We start from the raw sequence: 10,783 nt of genomic DNA, 5'->3' as shown, positions 1-10,783 counted from the left end.
ATAAGATTTTCCAGTCACGTGAACCACCCTTCTCTTGTAGGGGAAAGTCAGGTTGACTTGACCTGCCCGATAACTTCCCCACGTCTGCAAAAGCCTAGGAGACTAAGCGAGTCCCGGAGTGGAGGGGTCCAGGCGAGTGCTGCCCGCAGCCACCGCCTGGGGTCGCCCGCGGCGCGGTGCAGTCGGGAGGCGACGGCGCAGGCGCGCTGCGCACTGAGGCACTGTGGGTAATGAAGACCCGGCCCCCGGGCGCTGCGGGTAGCGCCGCCCCCCGGCCGCCGGCGTCGCTAGTCCCGGGGAGCGCGGCGGGGCCCTGAGGGTGAGCTCGTCGGCCGCGGCCGCGGCCGCGGCCCGGGGCAGGCTGGGGAGCTCGGGGTTCTCGGCGGGGTCGGCGCGGTCCGCCTGGGAGGGGCGGTGGGCGACCTCCCCGCGGGCGGGGGTGGGGGGGCTGCCCGGGGCGGGTGACCTGCTCGGGGGCGCGGGGGAAGGTCGGCCCGGGGCAGCCTGGAGACGCTCGGGTCCGTGTGGCCTCGGGCCGGCGGGGTCCTTCGTCGCGGCCCCCGGGATCACCCGGCGCGGGGGCAGCGGAGGCTAAGGCCTCGCACCGAGGTCATTTTTGAATTTCGTTTGAAAGTGAAAGGCCGGCGTAGGCGCGTGGAGGGTGCCCGCCCGCGCGCCGTCCTGGAGCGCGGGGGAGGCGGCGGCAGGCTTGCCCAGCGCGTCCCGCGGGAGCTCCGGGCCGCACCCCGTCCGGCGGCCGCGCTGCGGCGGGCTCCGCTGTGCGTGGGCGCGGAGCCGCAGGGTAGGCCGGCTTCATTCGCGAGCTCTCCAGCGTCTCGTAGGTGCCCTCCGCCGTATTCGCAGGGCTTGGGCAGCGAGGGCAGCACCGATGCGGGATCAGTGCTCTTGTGTTGGCCGTGTTGGGATTTCCTCGGCCGTCCTGGGTCTTGGGTGGTAGAATGCATCGCGGAGAGCGGTGGTAAATGGTGCGGTAAGGACTGCATGGGCTCTACCTTGGGGCTAGCGGTTCACCTCCAGAGTTGATAAAAAGAATTTAAAAGATTATCTATTTTAAAAGATTATCTATGCTCTATTTTAAAAGATTATCTCATACATTGAATGCTGATTTAAACATTGATTTTCTCCTGATCCTTGGTCGCCTCCCCTAATGTTACTAACACGAACCAGGCCGTCCAGTGTTTGCAGTCTGCATATCCCGCCCTTTATTTATTCATTTTTTTAAGAAGATGCTCCCTTATCTTTTTTTTTTTTTTTGAAGATTTAATTTATTTATTCATGAGCGACACAGAGAAAGGCAGAGGGAGAAGCAGGCTCCATGCAGGGAGCCCGACGTGGGACTCCATCCCCCGTCCCCAGGATCAGGCCCCGGGCTGCTTTTGGGGGATGTGGAGGGAGATGGGGTTATTACATTTAAAATTTATTGTGAAAATTTTACAAACACAGCCCAAAGTAGCAAGAATATTGAAAGATCGTGTCTCTACCCCTCACTCAGCTTCAGCATTTGTCAACGTTCTCTTTTTTTTCCCCTTTTGGTTTTCTCTGCTCAAGTATTTTGCAGCAAATCCCGCACATCATTTTACCTGTGAATACTTCAGTATGCATCTCTTATGAATAAGGAATTTTTAAAAATGTTTATTAAAATTTGTATTAAAGTATAATAAACATAGAATGTTATATTTGTGTACAGCATATTGACTCAGCAATTTTCTACATGACCAGATGCTTACCATGATAAGTATAGTTACTGTCACTATACAATGTTACTGCAGTATTATTGGCTATATTCCGTATGCTGTACTTTTCATCTCTGTGACTTATTTTATAACTGGAAGTTTGCACCTCTTAATCCCCTTTATCTATTTTGCCCATACCCCCACCCCCACCATTTTGTTCTCTGTATCTTTGAGTCTGTTTTATGTTTGTTCATTTGTTTTGTTTGTACATCCGTTCGTCTATCAGTGGACCCTCAGGTTGCTTCCATATCTTGGCTGCTGTAGATAATGCTGTAATAAACAGGAGTGCGTGTATCTTTTTGAATTAGCATTTTCATTTTCTTTGGGTAAATACCCAGTAGTGAAATTACTGGATCATATGGTAGTTCTATTTTTAAGTTCTCTAGGAAGTTCTTTTATTTTTATTTTTTTTATTTATTTATGATAGTCACAGAGAGAGAGAGAGGGAGGCAGAGACATAGGCAGGGGGAGAAGCAGGCTCCATGTAGGGAGCCCGAAGTTGGACTCCATCTCGGGTCTCCAGGATCATGCCCTGGACCAAAGGCAGGTGCCAAACCGCTGCGCCACCCAGGGATCCCCACTAGGAAGTTCTTTTTTTCACGTAGACAAGTCTTTTTAATACTAGCCATTCTGACAGGTGTGAGGTGGTATCTCATTGTAGCTTTGATTTGCATTTCCTTGAGTGATGTTGAGCATCTTTTCAAGTGTCTGTTGGCCCTCTGGATGCTGTTTTTGGAAAAACATCTATTCAGATCCTCTGCCAATTGGAAATTTTTTTTTTTTTTTTTGGTGTTGAGTTGTGTAAGTTCTTATGTATTTTGGATTATTAACCACTTATTAGATATATCATTTGCAAATATCATCTCCCATTTAATAGAGGTTGTCTTTGTTTTGCTGATCGTTTTTTACTATACAAAAGCTTTTTTATGTTGATGTGGTCAGAATAGTTTACCATTACTTTTGTTTTTCTTGCCTGAAGAGGCATATTTAGTAAAATGTTGCAACAGCTGATGTCAGAGAAATTACTGCCTCTGTTTTCTTGTAGGAATTGTATAATTTCAGGTTTCACATTTAGGTATTTATTTATTTTTAAAGATTTTATGTATTTATTCATGAAAGAAACAGAAAGAGGCAGAGACAGAGGGAGAAGCAGGCTCTTCACAGTGAGCCTGATGACATTTAGGTGTTTAATCCATTTTGAGGGTTTTTCTCTTTTTAAAATTCCAAGACAGTTAACATCAGTGTTACATTAGTTTCAGATGTACAATATAGTGATTCAGTAATTCTATACATTACTTAGAGCTCATCAGGATAAGTGTATAATGAATCATTTTCACCTATTTCACCCATCTTCCCCTCCCCTTCTTCTCTAGTAATCATCACTTTGTCCTCTATGGTTGAGTCTGTTTTTTTGTCTTTTTCCTCCCTTTGTTCACTTGTTTCTTAAATTCCTAAATTCCACATATGAGTGAAATCATCTTGTATTTGTTTTTTTCTTACTGGCTTATTTCACTTAGCATTATACCCTCTAGATCCATTCATGTTGTTATGAGATTTCATTCTTTTTTTTTTTAATATCTGATAATTCCATTTTTTCTGTGTGTGTGTATCAAATCTTCTTTATCCATTCTTGTATCATTGGATGATTAGTTTGCTTCCATATTTCTGCTATTGTAAATAATGCTGCAGTAAACAGGGGTACATGTATCAGTTCAAATTAATGTTTTCATATTCTTTGGGTAAATACCTAGTAGTGAAATTACTGCATCATGTGGTAGTTCTATTTTTTTTTTTTTTTGAGGGACCTCCACACTGTTCCACCATTTGCATTCCCACCAACAGTGGAACCCTGCTTGAGGGTTCATTTTTCACCACATCCTTTTCAACACTTGTTTCCTGTATTTTTTATTTTAGCCATTCTGACAGGTGTAAGGTGGTATTTTGTTGTGGTTTTGATTTACATTTCCCTGATGATTAATGATGTTGAACATCTTTTCATGCATCTCTTGGCCATCTGTCTTCTTTGGAGAAATGTGTTCTGCCTATTTGTAATTGGTTTATTTGGGGGCTTTCTGGTGTTGAATTGTACAAGTTCTTCATATATTTTGGATATTAACCCTTTATTGCCTGTATCACTTGCCAATATACCCATCCAGGATGTGTTTTAGGTTTGTTGATTGTTTCCTTTGCTGTGCAGAAGCTTTTTATTTTGATGTAGTCCTAATAGTTTATTTTTGCTTTTGTTTCTCTTGCCTTAAGAGATATATCTAGAAAAACGTTGCTGTGGCTGATATCAGAGAAATTACTACATGTGCTCTTACCGGATTTTTCGGTTTCAAGTCCCACAGTTAGATTCTTAATCAATTTTGAGTTTATTTTTGTGTATGATGTAAGAAAGAGATCCTGTTACATTCTTCCACATGGAGCTGCCCACTTTTCCCAACACCATTTGTTAAAGAGACTTTTTCCCATTGCATATTCTTTCCTGCTTTGTTGAAGATTAATTGACCTTCTAATCATGGGTTTATTTCTGGGTGTTCTTTTCTGTTCTACTGACCTATGTATGTGTCTACTTTTTGTGCCAGTACAATGCTGTTTTGATTACTACAGCTTTGTAATATATCTTGAAATCTAGAATTGTGATACCTCCATTTTTGTTCTTTCCTAAGATTGCTTTAGCTATTTGTAGCTTTTTTGTGGTTCCATACAAATTTTAGGATTTCTTGTTCTAGATCTGTGAAAAAGGCTAATGATGTTTTCATAGGGATTGTATTTAATGTGTAGATTGCTTTGGTAGTATGGAGATTTTAACAATAATTATTCTGATCCATGAGCATGGGATATCTTTCCATTTATGTCATTTTCAATTTCTTTCATCAGTGTTTTATAGTTTTCAGAGTATAGGTTTTTTACCTCCTTGGTTTAGTTTTTTCCTGATTTTATTATTTTTCAGGCAATCATAAATAGGATTGTTTTCTTACTTTCTCTTTCTGCTACTTTGTTATTAGTGTGTAGAAATGCAACAGATTTCTGTATATTTACTTTATTTCCTGTGACCATACTGGACTCATTTATCAGTACTAGTAGTTTGTGTATGTGTGTGTGTAGTTTGGCTTTTGTTTTGTGGTTTTTGTGTGTGTGTGTGTGTGTGTGTGTGTGTGTGTGGAGTCTTTAGGGTTTTCTGTATATAAGTTTCATGTCATCTGCAAGCAGTGCAAGTTTTACATCTTTTTTACCAGTTAGGATGCCTGTTATTTCTTGTCTAATTGGATTGCTATGGCTAGGACTTCCAGTATCATATTGAATAAAAGTGGTGAGAATGGATATCCTTGTCTTGTTTTTGATCTTAGGGGAAAAGCTTTTAGATTTTCACCATAAGTATGATGTTGGCTGTGGCCTTATTATGCTGATGTATGTTCCTTCTAAACCTGCATTGGTGAAGGTTTTTATCATGAATGGATGTCGTTCTTTGTCAAATGTTTTTTTCCTTTTTGCATCTGCTGAAATGATTATATGGTTTTTGTGCTTTCTCTCATTGATGTGATATATTACATTGGTTGGTTTGTGAATACTGAACCACCCTTGCAGCCCAGGAATAAATCCCACTTAATTGTTGTAAATGATTTTTGTAATGTATTGTTGGGTTTGGTTTACTAATATTTTTTGAGAATTTTTGCATCTGTGTTCATTAGAGATGCTGGTCTGTATTTCTTTTTTCTTTTTTTTCCTTTTTTTTTTTCTTCTTTCTTTTTGTGGTGTCTTTATCTGTTTTTGGTATCAGGGTAGTGTTGGCCTCGTAAATGAATTTAGAAGCTTCCTTCTTCTATTTTTTGGAATAGTTTGAGAAGAGTATTTACTCTCTTTTAAATGTTTGGTAGAATTCACTTGTAAAGCTGTCTGGTCCTGGACTTTGGTTGGTTGGGAGATTTACCAGTGATTCAGTTTCACTGCTGGTTAAAGGAATAAGATGGTTTCATTGATCTGTTCTATTGGATTTTGTAACTTCTATTCCATTTACTTCTGCTCTAATCTTTATTATTTCTTTCCTTCTACTGGCTTTGTTTTTTTTTTTTTTTTTTTTTTTTTTAGCTTCTTTAGGTGTAAGGTTAGGTTGTTTGAGATTTTTCCTGCTTCTTAGAGGTAGGCCTGTATTGCTATATACTTCTCTTTTGGAAGAGCTTTTGGTGCATCTCAGAGATGTTGGACTGTTATGTTTTCATTTTTATTTGTCGCCATGTACTTTATTTTTTTCTTAAATTTTTTTAAAGCCTATTTTTAAAAAAAGATTTTATTTATTTATTCATGAGAGACTCAGAGAGAGAGGCAGATACACAGGCAGAGAGAGAAGCAGCCTCCATGCAGGAAGCCCGGTGCAATATTTGATCCCAGGACTCCGGGATCATGTCCTAAGCCAAAAGCAGACACTCAACTGCTGAGCCACCCAGGTGTCCCATCGCCATGTACTTTTTGATTTCTTCTTTGATTTCTTAGTTCACCCATTCATTAGTAGCATGTTATTTAACTTCCATGTATTTGTGCTCTTTCCAGATTTTTTTCTTGTGATTGATTTCTGTTTTCTTAGTGTGTGGTCAGAAAAGATGCATGGTATGATTTTGATCTTATTGAATTTGAGACTTGTTTTGTTTCCTAACATGTGATCTCTTCTGGAGACTGTTCCATATGCACTTGAAAAGAATGCATATTTTGTTTTAGGATGGAATGTTGTGGATAATTCTGTTAGATCCATCTGGCCCAATATGTCAGTCAAAGCTAATGATTCCTTGTTGACTTTCTGTTTGGACAATCTATTAATGTAAGTGGGGTGTTAAGTTCCCTTACTATTATTTTATTACTATTAATTTTCTCCTTTATGTTTATTAGTAGCTGTTTTTTTGTATTTGGGTCTTCCCATGTTGGGTCACAAATATTTACAATTGTTACATCTTTTGTTGGATTGTTCCCTTTATGATTATGTAGTGTCCTTCTTTCTATCTTGATTTTGTCTGTTTTATAGTCTGTTTTGTCCTATATATATATTGCCACCTTGGCTCTCTTATCACTTCCATTTGTGTGATAAGTGCTTCTCCATCCCCCCTTTTTTTTTTTAAGATTTTATTTATTTGACAGAGAAAAGGAGAGGGAAGCAGGGAGGGAGGCAGGCATAAGCAGGGGGAACAGCAGGCAAAGGGAGATGAAGAAGCAGGCTTTCTGCTGAATAGGGAGCCCAAGGCAGGGCTCCATCCTAGGACCCTGAGATCATCATCTGAGTCAAAGGCCAACACTTAACCAACTGAGCCACCCAGGCGCCCCTCCATCCCTTAACTTTCAATCTGTGTGTGTGTCATTAGGTCTGAAATGAAGCTCTTGTGGACAACATGTAGATGGGTCTTGCTTTTTTATCCATAATGCCATCGTGTGTCTTTTGATTGCTGTATTAGTCGATTTACATTCAAGGTGATCATTGTCAGGTATGTATTTATTGCCATTTTGTTACTTCTTTCATGGTTGTTTTTGTGGTTCTTGTCTGTTCCTTTTTTCTTTTTGTCTCTTAGTTTGCTGGCTTTCTTTAGCAACATACTTCACTTTCTCTTTGTTTTTTGCTTATCTGTTACTGGCTTTTGATTTGTTATTATTAGATTTATAGATCTCATGTATATAGCAGTTTATGTTAAGTTGATGGTCGCTTAAGTTTGAACCTGTTCTTTATTCCTCTCCCTACCATGTTTTAGGAATATGTATAATACTTTACACTCCTTTATTTTGTGAATCCTTTGACCAATGTTTTTTAAAGATTATATTTTTATTTATTTGAAAGTGAGAGTATGCAAGTTGGGAGAGAAGTAGAGGGAGAGGGGCAGACAAACTCTGTACTATGTGCAGAGTCTCACATGGGGCCTGATGTCTTGACCCTGAGATCAGGACCTGAGCTGAAATCAACAGTTGGACACTCAACTGACTGAGCCACCCAGGAGCTCCTCCCTTGACTGATTTTTATAAATATACCTAGTTTTACTGCTTTTGTGCCTCCTACTTTTTTTACTCCTTCTTATGGTCTTTTGTTTCCACTGATAAAGTCCCGTTTAATGTTTCTTGGAGGGCTGTTTAGTGGTCATGAATTCTCTGTAACTTATTTGTCTGTTAAACTCTTTATTGGTCTTTCTATTCTGAATGATAGCCTTCCCAGACAGAGTATTCTCTGTTGCAGATTTTTTCCTTTTAGCACTTTGAATATTTTATGCCACATTCTCTGGCCTGCAGAGTTTCTGCTGAAAAATCAGCTGATGGCCTTATGGGGTTTCCTTATTTGTAACTGTTTTCTTTTCTCTTGATGCTTTTAAATTTCTCTCACTGCCTTTTGCCATTTTAATTACTATAGGTCTTGGTGTGGACCTCCTTGGGTTTATTTTGTGGGAGACTATGCCTCCTGCATCTGGATTTCTCTTTCCTCCCCTAGATACAGTAAGTTCTCAGCCACTTTTTTCTTCAAATAAATTTTCTGCCTCCTATTCTCTCTCTCCTTCTGGGATCCCTATAATACAAATGTTACTACTCTTGATAGTGTCTCTTTGTTTCCTAAGTCTGTTTTCATTTTTTGTTATTGTTTTTTCTCTTTCTTGTTCAGCTTGATTACTTTCCATTTCTGTCCTCCAGGTCACTGATCCATTCTTTTGCTTCCTCTAGTCTACTGTTTATTCCCTCTGATGTATTTTTTATTTCAGTTATTAAGTTTTTCATCTATGATTAGTTCTCTTTTATGTTTTTTATCTCTTTGTCAGGGGGTCTCATTGAGGTCCTCTACTCTTTTCTCAAGTCCAGTGAGTATCCTTATGACCATTGTTTTAAATTCTCTACCAGGCATATTATCGCCATTTCATTTAGCTCTTTTGCTGTGATTTTGTTCTGCTCTTTCATGTGGGACATATTTCTCTCATTTTGTCTAACTGTCTATTTTTGTGTGTTAGGAAAGTCAGCTATGTCTCCTACTCTTGAAAGTCATGGCCTTTTTTAAAAAAAAAATTTTTATTAGAGAGCACAGGATGGTGGGGAAGGGCCAGGAGGAGGAGAACCAGACTGCCCACTGAGCAAGGAGCCTGCTTTGGGACTCGATTCCAGGACCCCAAGATCATGACCTGAGCTGAAGGCAGACGCTTAATGGACTGAGCCACCCAGAGGCCCCTGAAAGTCATGGCCTTATGGAGAATAGGTTTAGTGGTGTCCTGCTGTGTCTCCTGTTTACCAGAACCTGGCACTTCAGGGCTCTCCTGTGTGTTGCATGCACCCTGCTACCGTGGCAGAGCCGCTCTTACCTTTAGATTAGTCATCTGCGGTGGCTCTCTTTGCCTGTTGAAGGCAGGGTTTGGTCCCTGTGTTGTTGGTCAGCCAGTCTGGGCTGCCTTGGGCTTAGTTGAGTCAGACCAGGTGTGTGCCAGAGCTGTGGTAGCACCAAACTGCAGGGTGCCTCTCTGTGTTGTCCCCTGAGAAGCTTTTGTTGGTGGATGGGCCCTGCAATGTGACCAGTTGTCTTACTCCAGCCCTCTGTTGGGGCCACAGTGGGACTTGTGTGTGTGGTTATCTTTCTTTCTCTCTGGGGCAGGAGTCACTGTGGAGGGGAAGCTTGCCCAGTGCCGGGCTTGTGGCACCAGTTTGGATGGGCTCTGCCAAGAGTGTATTGGAGGGGACAAATTCGCAGGGGAATGTGGATATAGGCCCTAAGGTCTCAGCAAGGATTGTGCAGGTCCATTGAGGGAAGGGACCTGGAGCTGCTTTAGAAGACTGCTGCCTCACTGCGGGGAGCATGGTGCACAGGGCCAGCAGGAGGGACCAGCATCCCCTGGGCCTGAGGTCAATTGGGTTGGAGGGGATGGATCCTCAGAAGAGTACAGGGTCAGGCATGGACTGTTAGCAGGGGTTGTGTGGGGCGGTTCTGGGAGAGCTGCAGCAAGGCACGGCCTGGGGGCAGGGGTGGACAGGTCTGCAGGAGAACACGGTGGGATGGTGCTTTTAGCACATTAGGTGGCTCGTGTTCATGCTGTGCTGGTTCCTGCAGATGCTCATGTGCCTAGGCTGGGGGGTGAGGAAAGAAATGGTTCTAGCAAGCTCCTTTTTCCTGGAGAAGCCCCCAGAGATCCCTGCCCCTCCAGCACCTGCATGAGATTAGTAAACAGATGTCCCTCCCTTATCTCAGGCATTTCTCATAAAGGTGTTTCCATGCTGTATCTCCAAAGGGCCATTTGTTGTGCTATCTCTTTAAGGACAGGGACTCAGTTTCCTATCACCCTCGGCTCTTCCAGAGCTGAGCCCACAGTTTTTAAAGTTCCAGGTATTAAGCTCCACAGGTTGATTGTAAGAACTTGAGAAATTAGGCTCCTCTGGCTTTCAAAGCCCAATGTTACTGGGACTGGTTTTCCCCAGAGGGTCCCCCGTGCTTGGGGTGCAGAGTGTGGGGCTCTGTTTTCCTCTCCTGTGTATATGTGTCCCTCCCTCCCACAGACCGTCCCGCCGGTCTATTTAGTGCCTGACTGTGCCTCCAGCCTTCCTACGCTGTTGGATGTGGCCCGTTCTCTACATGTATTTGTTCTGCCGGTCCTTGGATCCTTTTCTGGGTTATTTGCACTGATGTAGGTGTTATCTAGTTGTGTCTGTGGTACGAATGGAGCTTAGGACCCTCCTATTCCTCCATCTTCCCCAGAACTCTTGACTATTACATTTCCCTTTTGCCAACACTGTGCTCTTTTTCATCACTGCAGCTTTATAGTTAGTTGTGGAATCTGGTCACGTTAGGCTCCGGACTTTGTTCTTCAGTATTGTGTTGGCTCTTTGGGGTCTTCGGCTTCTCATATAAACTTTAGAACGGGTTTGTTGATACCTCAAGATAATTTGCTAGGATTCTGATGGAGATTGCACTGGATATATGGAGCAAGTTGGCCTGTCAACAACATCCTATCTCCCTATCCATAACATGGACCATCTCTCCATTTATTTAGGTATTCTTTGATTTCTTTCAGAAATTTTGTGGTTTTCCTCATAGA

At 42.2% G+C, this 10,783-nt stretch overlaps 1 protein-coding gene across 6 annotated transcripts in view; it reads left to right on the top strand.

The window, feature by feature from the left end:
• The first annotated feature begins 244 nt into the window (after positions 1 to 244).
• The window catches only part of ZNF169 (zinc finger protein 169), a 45,562-nt gene continuing 35,023 nt past the window's right edge, over positions 245 to 10,783 (top strand). For 4 of the 6 annotated variants that reach the window (XM_055310996.1, XM_055310995.1, XM_055310994.1 and 1 more), the window contains exon 1: positions 245 to 319. The gene's annotated coding sequence lies outside the window, so the exon portion shown is untranslated. Of the gene's footprint in view, positions 320 to 6,234; positions 6,568 to 7,102; positions 7,223 to 8,130; positions 8,214 to 10,783 lie in introns of those variants that run through there. The other 2 variants (XM_055310992.1, XM_055310993.1) reach the window with 2 other exon arrangements.

This window comes from Nyctereutes procyonoides, unplaced genomic scaffold (genome assembly GCF_905146905.1).
Source record: "Nyctereutes procyonoides isolate TBG_1078 unplaced genomic scaffold, NYPRO_anot_genome, whole genome shotgun sequence".
Taxonomy (NCBI): domain Eukaryota; kingdom Metazoa; phylum Chordata; class Mammalia; order Carnivora; family Canidae; genus Nyctereutes; species Nyctereutes procyonoides.
The sequence above is the reverse complement of the archived record's forward strand: the minus strand, read 5'-3'. Positions and strand labels throughout refer to the sequence as shown.